Raw genomic sequence first — 10,372 nt, forward strand, 5'->3', positions numbered from 1 at the left:
CAACGGACACAACACTGAGCTTGATAAACAAGGAGTGGATGTGACTGAAAACTGCTTGCTCATGGGCAGAGTAGTCAGAAGATGCTCGAATATAATCTGAAGCAAGTGACTGAACATAAACTCGGGAAATTGTTTGCAAAGGACAAGTCTGATGGTTGTTTGATTTTTTTCATAAAAGAAGAAAATGAATTTACTTAATATTTGAATAACAGTTACTATTACTTTTTTTACAACACTGATGGGATATTTTTGTCACCCTAATGAACGGACAGGTGGACACCCAAGTTTGTAAATGTGATAACTCGAGAATGAAGCCACACAGGATTTTCAAATTGATAACAGGTGTATCTACTAAAAGTGTTGGGTGAGTATAAATCTCAGTGGCCTCAGGACAGAGATGAAGTTTACTGAAAATCTTGTGTCTACTAGGAGGCCTGAGGTGTACAACATGCCACTGCCAGTATTTTTACTGGGAGACCCTGAAGAGCTGCTCTGCTTATTCCCAGATGAACTTTAAAGGCAAATCACCAAGTTTCTCCCGAAGGACTTGATCCACTCTTTCACTCTGTGCAACACTCAGTGTGTTCTTTCAGTCTCCAATCTGACCTGTAATGAAGACAAAAACACACCTGATACCCTGATATCACATTTGTCTGCACAGCAGCTGCAGGTCTGTTATGTTACCTTTACGCAGGAATTTCCCACTGAACTGCTCTGGTGGAAGGTGCTCATAGTTTGCTTTCGAGTCATTCTTCATGTTCTCAAACTTAGCTTTTTCCACAACTTGACTGATAGCAGCTTCAGTCAGGTCTTTCCCTAAGAAGTTGCAGATCTTCTTCACTGATCCTTTGAGGTCCTGAAATAAAAGCAAGAACGCAACAGAAAAAGAACCTTAAACTCTGCCAGTTTTGAGTGTTTCCTTAGGAACAACAGAAGTGTAAAGAAACATCTTACCAAAATCATTTTCTCGTAGGTCAGGAAGAGGATGTTGTACTGGTCTCTGTTTGAATACCCCTCCCTGACATGGTCAAACCAGGATGATGCTAAAACTGTATAGTGGTATAATGCATCCAGTTATTTGGCATTGTCATTTTATTGAGTTCAGATACAACCCACATGTCACAGTCAGTTGTTACCTACAGCATGACTGCAGGCATGATCAATCCACCCTTTTGGTTCTGATGGACAAAACTCAATAATAATTTAACACTTTCTATTATTAATCATGCTAATAATGCTGTATACACTGTAAAATCTAATTAGTTCCCAGAACTCAAAAAAATTAAGGAAACTCGTTGCCTCAAAAATAATGAGTAAAGCTTAGCTAAAAATGACTAAATTAGGACAGTTCTTTAAGTTACTTGAAGACGTTTCACCTCTCATCCGAGAAGCTTCTTCATCTGATCTCAGGAATCCGCATGATAAGGTGGGGCCAGGTTTCACAATGAACTCACCCGATACTCTGGCTGATTGGGACCCACACCCAGTTTCACACCTTGGGTCAGGCGATTAGAGGATCATCAGGGGGTCCTTTTGTCCCTCTGTGGGGGGTTACTCCCACTAGGTTTATATCTGGGACTCTCCACCATTTGACCTTAGAACTGAAGAAGCTTCTCAGATGAGAGGTGAAACGTCTTCAAGTAACTTAAAGAAATCCAGACGCTTTTCTTTGCAAGCTCCTTTGACTATAAAGCCATATTTTTTTTTTCTATATGGATGTGCTATTATCCCTTAGTCTGTGCACTTGGGTAAGTATGTCAAACAGTTCAGTTTGAAATAATCAATTTCAGTTCTTCCTGATCACATTGATATCTGTTATCATTTATCAGACCTGGACTCTTCTTGGTCATCATCATTAGGCAGATAGTGGAGATGAAGACACGTACTGTTTCCCATCAGGTACCACTCGAAAAACTGAGCAAAGCTCTGAGGGGTCTCAAGGTCTGCAAGGCTGTTGCTGAAGTGATAGTAAGACACCATGTTGTCCTTTGGATTCCTCATCAAATACACAATCTGACATAAAAACAAAACGAAAAAACAGAATCCATGCCACTTTCAAAATCACTCATTCTTTAACAATATCTTGAGTTTGAGCAGTTTAGTAATTTCTACTAGTTTTAAGAGTTGTTTTATATATAAAGTTATATATGAAGTTTTATATATACAGTTGTTTTATAAGCAAACTTGTTTTCATTGGCTGTATATCAAAGCTAGATGTTGTCACCATAAGGTGACCCATTGATATGGAAACCACATTTTGAAGCTTCATTTGAGCATTCTACTTGCTGCTATGTTTGTTTTTTCTACTCAGGAGTGTCTATGTTTCAAAAAGCTGTGTGCTATTTGTGCTATTAGTGCTATGTAACTGACTAAGAAAAAACATCTGAATTTCATATGAACAAATACTGCCTCTAATCCTTTAATGCCATTCCTTAACAGTAAAACTTCAATAAAATTTTGCTTTTCTTTAACAAATGTATCTATCATTTCATACAATTACTCATAAATACTGAGCAAATTATATTTTTAACCACTTAAAGAACTTTATCATACTACATCTCTAAACCTGCTCTTTCTTCAGGCTGCTTGAGCGTCTATACAGCTCTGACCTTTCCCTTCTTGTCCATCAGTCCTGGAGGCATGAGAACCTGGGGGAGATGTGATGTGAAGAGCCGTGGAGAGGGGCGACGAGTGTATTTACCCCCTGTGTACTCCAGCCATGGCATCTTCTGTGAGTTGATGAAATATTCATTCACATGCCCATCCAACTCATAGATTGAAGTGATGATCTGCTGAGCCCATATGGTGCCTTTTGAGGAAAAATGTATTGGACATCATATCTGACCAGTGGATCACTCTGGACAGAATAAAACTGCAAAATAATGGGATGCTACAGAGATTTCTCACTGACCTGATTTTGGATAAGACACGAGGAACACATCGCTGTCTCTTATTTCAAAACTCTGAAGAGAGTCTATGTACTCTATGTAGTTGTGTAACTGGAGAGAAAGTTATAGTTCTTATACAGGCAGAGACGGTTACCGAGCTGCTCCATCTTAGTTCCGAATCACACAGGCGGATAAGGAGAGACACAGTTTATGTAGTTCTTCACCCCATGTGGCAATAGAGATCGAAAATGTGACGTCATTCAGGGGTAAAACCGCAAACAATACTGGGAACTCGTGGCAAGGGTTACTAGCGCACGCAGGCTTTCAATTGGACTCAGTTACACAGCGATAAAAATAAACACAAAAAGTGGCAAGAAGCTGTTGTATTATTAATGTGAAGATTATGAGTAAAACATATGTTATTTTATGACCATAGTCAATGTAGTTGAATTATGTTAACAGCTGTAGGACATATATTATCCTTTAGTTGAGATGGTGTGCTGTGTATGTAGTCTAGTTCTCATTATACTTTTGAGTTAACAGAACATATTTACATATTAGTTTATTAGATAAATGTGCATCACTCTGTATCCTTGATCTGCTGTGAATGTCTCACACTGTGTTCTTGACATGTTTTATTGCTGAATCATGAAGAGAAAGGAGACTCTGCGTCTAGGGCAGAAGAGATAAACCACATTCCATACCACCACCTTTGTAGGAAGACAGGGAGCCAAGGTCAGGAGCCAGTCTCGCTAAGAAGTAGAAAAACATGTGAACATGTAGCTTTTATGACTAGGTGGGGGCTGTCAGAAGCTATAAAAGTTGCCACCATTTTGAGACATGTGCCTGACCCTCTGGCAGCATCTCTCCCGTCCGGATGTTTTAATGCTCTTTGTGTTGAATTGTATGGAAATAAATGATTGTTGATTGAGCATATATACACCGAGTATTGTCCTTTCTTCAGCCCAAAGATTAAAAGAATTGGGAGATTTTCAACATTAACTGCAATAGCCGGTCGCATGACAGCCACGGGAAGCCGACGGGTAAAGAGATCAGTTGTTATCGGATTACATCATGGAAGAGAAATTGTTCGAGCCATGTTTCTGAAGTAACAAAGACACGACGGATGGCCTGGATTGCAGCCATTCAAAGACCAAATATAACGTCCCAGAACACTCCAGCTCACAGGTTAGTCTGCTCCAAGCATTTCCACAAAGGTCAGTGTTTTGTAGTTGTTAATACATCATTTTTCATAACATAACTGGTGTTATAGGTTACAAGCAAGTCTGGCGCTGAACAGAAATTGTCGCGCTATGCTCCTTTATTTATTGTGCATAAATAGTGAATTGTCCTGACACAATATTGCGTTTCGCTTCTGTTATTATGGTACATTGACAAAAACATATACTTTTATTCACAGGATAAAACAGTTGTTTTGTATCACTAATTGCCCAGTACGATTACAGCATACAATATTGTTGTCACTGCTACATTTCTGTAATGCGAACCAGAAATTATTTCCACTGCTAATTAATTACCGTTGAGCTCAAAGGTCCTATTAATAAACGGTTAACGAATGTGTATTTATGAAGACGATTTGTGAGACTGGTAAACTTATGATAAGTACGATGGTCTTTACTTTCTACACGGTGCATTTCAAGGTCCTGCACCCATCCGTCGGTAAACTGTACCTGGGCTTGTTGCAGTGACCTGAAGTTACTAAACTTCATGAGTGTATGCACTCACTCCAAGAACCGTATGATTATAAATATGAGCGTGGTGAAAGTGGGCAGCACGCTAACGTATTTTGTCCACTCTGTGTGCTCGTAAGGGTCTAACCCTTTCACTCGTTTGATTTTTTTCCTCGTATCTTTTCTTTGACTTTTCATCAAGTCTGTCTTTGTATGGACCGGCATTGTTTCCTTCGTTTTGTACATACCTTCTTTGGGGGGCAAAGAAAAACCAAGAATTTATTGGAACCGGAGAATGAATGTTTTGCGGTGCTGCAAATGCTTGCATTTGATGCGGTACTTGGATTGTTTTGCCACAAGTTCCCGGCATGCAATGCGTGAAAGTCACGTGGTCTGTCAATGTCTATAGTCTGAGGAACTGTTACTGTTACCCTTTTGTGCTTATGCAAATCTAAGTGTGCCAGGACTCGTGGATGACTGGCTGCTGGGAGTCCTGTGCCAGCCTTCTTTTATGCAGATCACAGTGTGCCAGACCTCGCGGACGATTGGCTGCCTGGAGATCCCATGACCACTCCATGACCAATTGACTGGCTGATTGTCTGCACCTGGGAGTATAAAAGGCTGAAGATCCTTCACACTATGGGGTACTGCTGCTCTGAAGTGAACATGCAGTGTCTTCCTCGTCTGCTTTGCATGTGAAGCTTGTTTGTTAAACCTGTTTGCTGTGTTGCTATTTGTTTAAACCTGGTATATAGTTGAACTTAGTTTCATTAGAGTTTTGTGGTGCTGGCTTGCCTTAGTTAACCCTTATCTTTTACTCTTGCCTGTTCTTTTCATTGTGTATTAATTGTTTCCCCGGTGGCCTGTTGATCAGCCCCGTCAGTTTTCAGTTTAATGTTTGTAATAAAACCCCTTATTTACTCAGATTTCGTGAGAGGGCTTGTGTATGTTTCTCCCCTCCTGTCGCCTAGCAGAGGGGGTCGTAACAGGAACAACTATAGTTAATGTTGAACTAAAGTGTTAAGCAGTTGGGTTTTACTTATGTCTTTTTTCCGCTCAATTCTGATCTACAGGTTTTGTCTCTCTCCAACCAAAATTCACTGAACCAGCAGCAAAACAAGATCCAAACTATGCTTCACATTTGATAAATGTCATCATTAATTCCCTCTGACTTTTGCTGTTTTGCTTCCACCACGATAAAAATCAAACTTTAAGAACAGCTTACTGTGTACGTGAACAGTTTCCCATCTCAAACCTCTGTATTCTGCATTATTCATTCACTCATTATTACCCACCAGTCTATTGTTGTTCACAACGGTGTCAGCCGCTGTCTCTTTTTTGTTTTTGTTTGTGTTTTTTTTTTTAACTTAAATGACCTCAGACATCTGACAAGGATGCCTCCTGGGTGAGGTGTTCCGGGCATGTACCACCGGGAGGAGGCCCCGGGGCAGGCCCAGGACACGCTGGAGAGATTATATCTCTTGGCTGGCCCGGGAACGCCTTGGTGTTCCCCCGGACGAGCTGGAGGAGGTGGCTGGGGAGGGGGAGGTCTGGGCTTCTCTGCTTAGGCTGCTGCCCCCATGACCCAGCCCCGGATAAAGCAGAAGAATGGTTGGATGGACCTTGGACAAGAAAGCCTAATTTAAAGTTTTTAAAATTATGCAAAATTGCAGAACATTTTTAAGTTTATCTGCTATAAAAAGCCAGGCCAGGAAAATCTCCTTCATGTTTTTCTGTGTTTTATTCTCAGTTACTTTGACACAAAGGCATCTGCTATGATGCTACACCTCTGAAGTCTCACAGTATCAGTACTGATAAATGATCAGAAATATATTTCTGACTGTCTGAGGCAAAATTGAATCGGGACCTCGTAAATTGGAATCGAATGGATTCTAGAAATCAGTGATGATACCCAGCCCTAGTGAGGCCCGACAGAAGTGGATGTAGCTGTGGGTAAAAAGAAAAGAAACTGAAAAGAACTGTTGATACATTTTTTGTTAAGGCCTGATCTGTCTGAAATTCATAGCCAGTGCTCTGACACGGAGCAATCAATCTCTGAATGCTGAAAAAGTAGCAGTGTATCCAGAAAACACATTATATGCTGCAATAAATGCACTGCCCAAGTGTCTCCTCTCCCCACTGCCTTTCAGTGGCCACGCAGCAGCAAACAAGTCATCAGAGGAGGCCGATGTGATGATTAAGTTTAACATTGTCTACAATATAGCCAAAGAGTGCCAAAGCACTTTCAGCACAAGCACTTTTTCAGTAACTTATCTTTTTTGTAGAAATGTGCTCCGAATAAAGAACTTTGTGTTGACAAGATTGTTATTTAATTGTTTACAATTCAATATTCTCTGTATAGACAGCAATTTCTCCCCAAAAAAAGTGCACATGTAAAACTACGGTGTTAAGCGCTGCGGTTGAAAATTTGGATGCACCTAAATTTTGTGCTGGTGCGACTAAGAAAAAAAAGTTAGGCGCACCAGTGCAACCATGGCAAAAAGTTCTGGACACAAACATGTCGCAGGACCACCTGTGCTTGTGTCTTTTCAAAGCAAACAGAGACTGTTGATGACTAAACAACTTGTAATCTTTGGCACTCATACTCATGCCTTTTTGAACCTTTAAATCACTGCTATTCTGTTATCATTAACAGACATTACTTCACTTTGATTTTCAAAGTGAAAGATTTCCTAAAACACTAACTTTCTGTTGAATAATCAGATTCTCCACCCTCAACAACATGAGCTCATTCATTTGTTTTATTTTGTTTTGTTTTTAGAAAAAGAGTTCTTTATTATGTTTTAACTGGATTGACTTGCTGCAATCCTTTTGGACGGGAACTCAAACACTCATCGGTTCCCACAGTTAGGCTTCTCCTCTGCCCATTATAATCTGGAAAAACTCACCTTATATTTGTTCTCCCGAAAATTTTTACAGCGCAGTTAATTCAATCTTGCAGGCCTGCTTAGAACAAAAATGAGAAAAAGAGAGCTGATTATTAGCTCATCAAAACACAAAACATCGTCATACATGCTGCTTGACCATTCAGTATTTTAGGTCAGTTGCACTGACTTTTGCCTGCTGTTAATTCTTCAAGTACACTGTGTCGCTCTGTCTGTCTTAATCAGGAGACTGACTGTCCTTTAAGCTTCTTCTCAGGATAAGGACAGAATGAGAGGTGAAGCTGTCAAATTTTTAAGCCAAAGCCTGGCCTGTTTTCATCCCAATTCTGTTAATCTATCATTTTGCAGCTGTACTCATGTTTTCAAGTTGAGAAGAGTCCACCTGCATTAACACACTAAAACATTTATTTAATATCATTTTCATTACTATTTCTTAACACATTCATTCTCTAATTCCTCTATCTAGATTTTTAACAGGTCTCTCTCACTCGTTACACACAACACACATCAGTCAATTTCCTTTTATGGGCATGCAAACATGTTCACTTCCTGTTTCACTTCCTGCCAGACACACACACGGCAGTTTTCATACGCACACACACTCTTCATTTCACTGGATTTTCATCTGTTTCTACAGCCTAACCGAACTCTTATTTTATATTTACAGTCTATATACCCTCTGTAACTCTGCTAAGTGTTGATATAAAAAGAATGCACCCTCAGCACGCGCACACACACACACACACACACACAAAAAAAATACCAAACTACACACAGAAGAATGAGGGGTCATCAATATTTGGGCGCCACACACACACACACACACACACAATAAAATGTGTTGTGTCAAGTCAAACATTAACTAAAATTCTACCCACACTCCCCCCAGTCCTGCCTACTCAGAATTTAGCCTGACCTAGCTTCTGGAGCATACCAGGCTCGAGGCCACATTAAAGGCAAATCATCAAGTGCCAAAGGCACCGAAAAGCCTACCCCCAACAGAATTCATCCCCACCCGGGTTTGCTCCAAAAATAACAAAGACAAAACAAAAAACGAGTGTCCGAAGGAAGAGCAAATGCTCAGCTAGACACTCCCCTGTGCTAGCTGGGGAGAGCAGCAGCAGCTAGTCAAACGACCCTCACACAACACACAAACACCTGTTCACACTTGTAATCAATTCAATTCCTTTCATTCATTCCAATCCCAGACGAGCCACCACTTTGTTACGTCCCCACATAAAAGCTAGGCGATGAGGGTGGGGGACAGTAACAGTTTGATTGATTGATTGATTGAATGGTAATTTATTTCAACATGTGAACAATATACAAGTACATTTAGAAAAGAAATGAGAGAAAAAAAATATACTATACAAATTACATACAAAAAAACATTCTGATTAATTTACATGTTGAAAGGGAGTGGGAAGAAGTATACACTTATTTAATCCCACCCCTGTCCCATAAATTATCAGTGAATATTTAGTCAGCTTCCTTACTGATATAATTTGTAATAAAAATAGTGAACAGATTTCTGATATACTATATACTATAATATCACATCATGAATTTTTTGTTTGTTTGTTTTTAAATAGAGACATTCACTTAATTTAAATATTTTCCTTTTCTTTATAGATCGAGAAGATCATATTTTTATAACTCTTTTTGAACAGTTTTATGTTTGGACATTGCTTTAATTCCATATTCAGTTTGTTCCATAGTTTCACTCCTTGAACAGAAACACAAAAGCCTTTTCTTGTAGTACGTACCTTCATTGTTTTGAAGTTACAAAAACCCCTTAAATTATAACTTCCTTCTTTCAAAAAAAACATACTCTGAATATTACCTGGCAGTTCTTTATTTTTTGCTTTGAATAGAATTTGTGCTGTTTGGAATTTCACTATATCGTCAATTTTCAATATTTCAGACTGCAAAAATAGTGAGTTTGTATGTTCCCTATAACCTGCATTGTGGATGATTCGAATTGCTTTCTTTTGAAGAGTAAAAAGTGAATGTAATGTGGTTTTATAGTTATTGCCCCAGACCTCTGCACAATAGCTTAAGTATGGTGAAACCAGTGAACAGTAGAGAATATGAAGTGATGTTCTGTCGAATACCTGTTTTGCCTTGTTTAGTACTGCAATGCTTCGTGATACTTTGGAATGAATATATCTTACGTGAGCTCTCCAGTTAAGTTTTTCATCTATTATTACCCCCAGAAATTTATTTTCACTGACTCTTTCAATATCAACACCATTTATTTGAATCTTTGCATTTGTATTTAAACTACTATTTCCAAATAACATAAGTTTAGATTTATTCAAATTTAATGATAATTTGTTTTTATCAAGCCAGAACTTCACTTTACTTATTTCATTAGTCATATCCTCCAATAAATTCTGCAGATCATCACCAGAGCAAAAAATGTTTGTATCGTCAGCAAAGAGAACCATTTTTAATACTTTGGACACTTTACAGATGTCGTTAATGTACAAGTTGAAGAATTTTGGACCCAAAACTGACCCTTGGGGTACACCACAAGCAATGTCCATACATAAGGAGCAACCACCATTTATTTTCACAAACTGCTCTCTGTCACTTAAATAACTCCGGACCCAATCTAAAACTACCCCTCTGACACCATAACGTTCCAGTTTTCTTATTAATATATCATGATCTATAGTGTCAAATGCCTTTGTCAAGTCTATGAATAACCCAGCCACATATTGCTTTTTGTCTATGGAATTTGTGATGTATTCTATTGAATCTAATAGTGCCGATGATGTTGATCTGCTTGATCTGAATCCGTACTGACTCTCAGTGAGTAGTTTATGTTTATCTATAAATTTTTCCAGTCTGTTTTTAAACAGTTTTTCAAGAACTTTTGAGA

The 10,372-nt window shown here is 39.0% G+C and overlaps 1 pseudogene across 1 annotated transcript; it reads right to left on the reverse strand.

Moving 5' to 3' along the window:
* Positions 1 to 67: 67 nt before the first annotated feature.
* On the reverse strand, positions 68 to 3,061 carry LOC308412052 (amine sulfotransferase-like; annotated as a pseudogene). Its single transcript, XR_013974696.1, has 6 exons — positions 2,912 to 3,061; positions 2,610 to 2,809; positions 1,887 to 2,013; positions 955 to 1,049; positions 685 to 856; positions 68 to 606 (listed from the first exon to the last, which is right to left on the reverse strand). The product of XR_013974696.1 is annotated as an amine sulfotransferase-like (transcript).
* Positions 3,062 to 10,372: the final 7,311 nt, after the last annotated feature.

This window comes from Rhamphochromis sp. 'chilingali', assembly GCF_963969265.1.
Source record: "Rhamphochromis sp. 'chilingali' genome assembly, chromosome: 15".
In the NCBI taxonomy this organism is placed as follows: Eukaryota; Metazoa; Chordata; class Actinopteri; order Cichliformes; family Cichlidae; genus Rhamphochromis; species Rhamphochromis sp. 'chilingali'.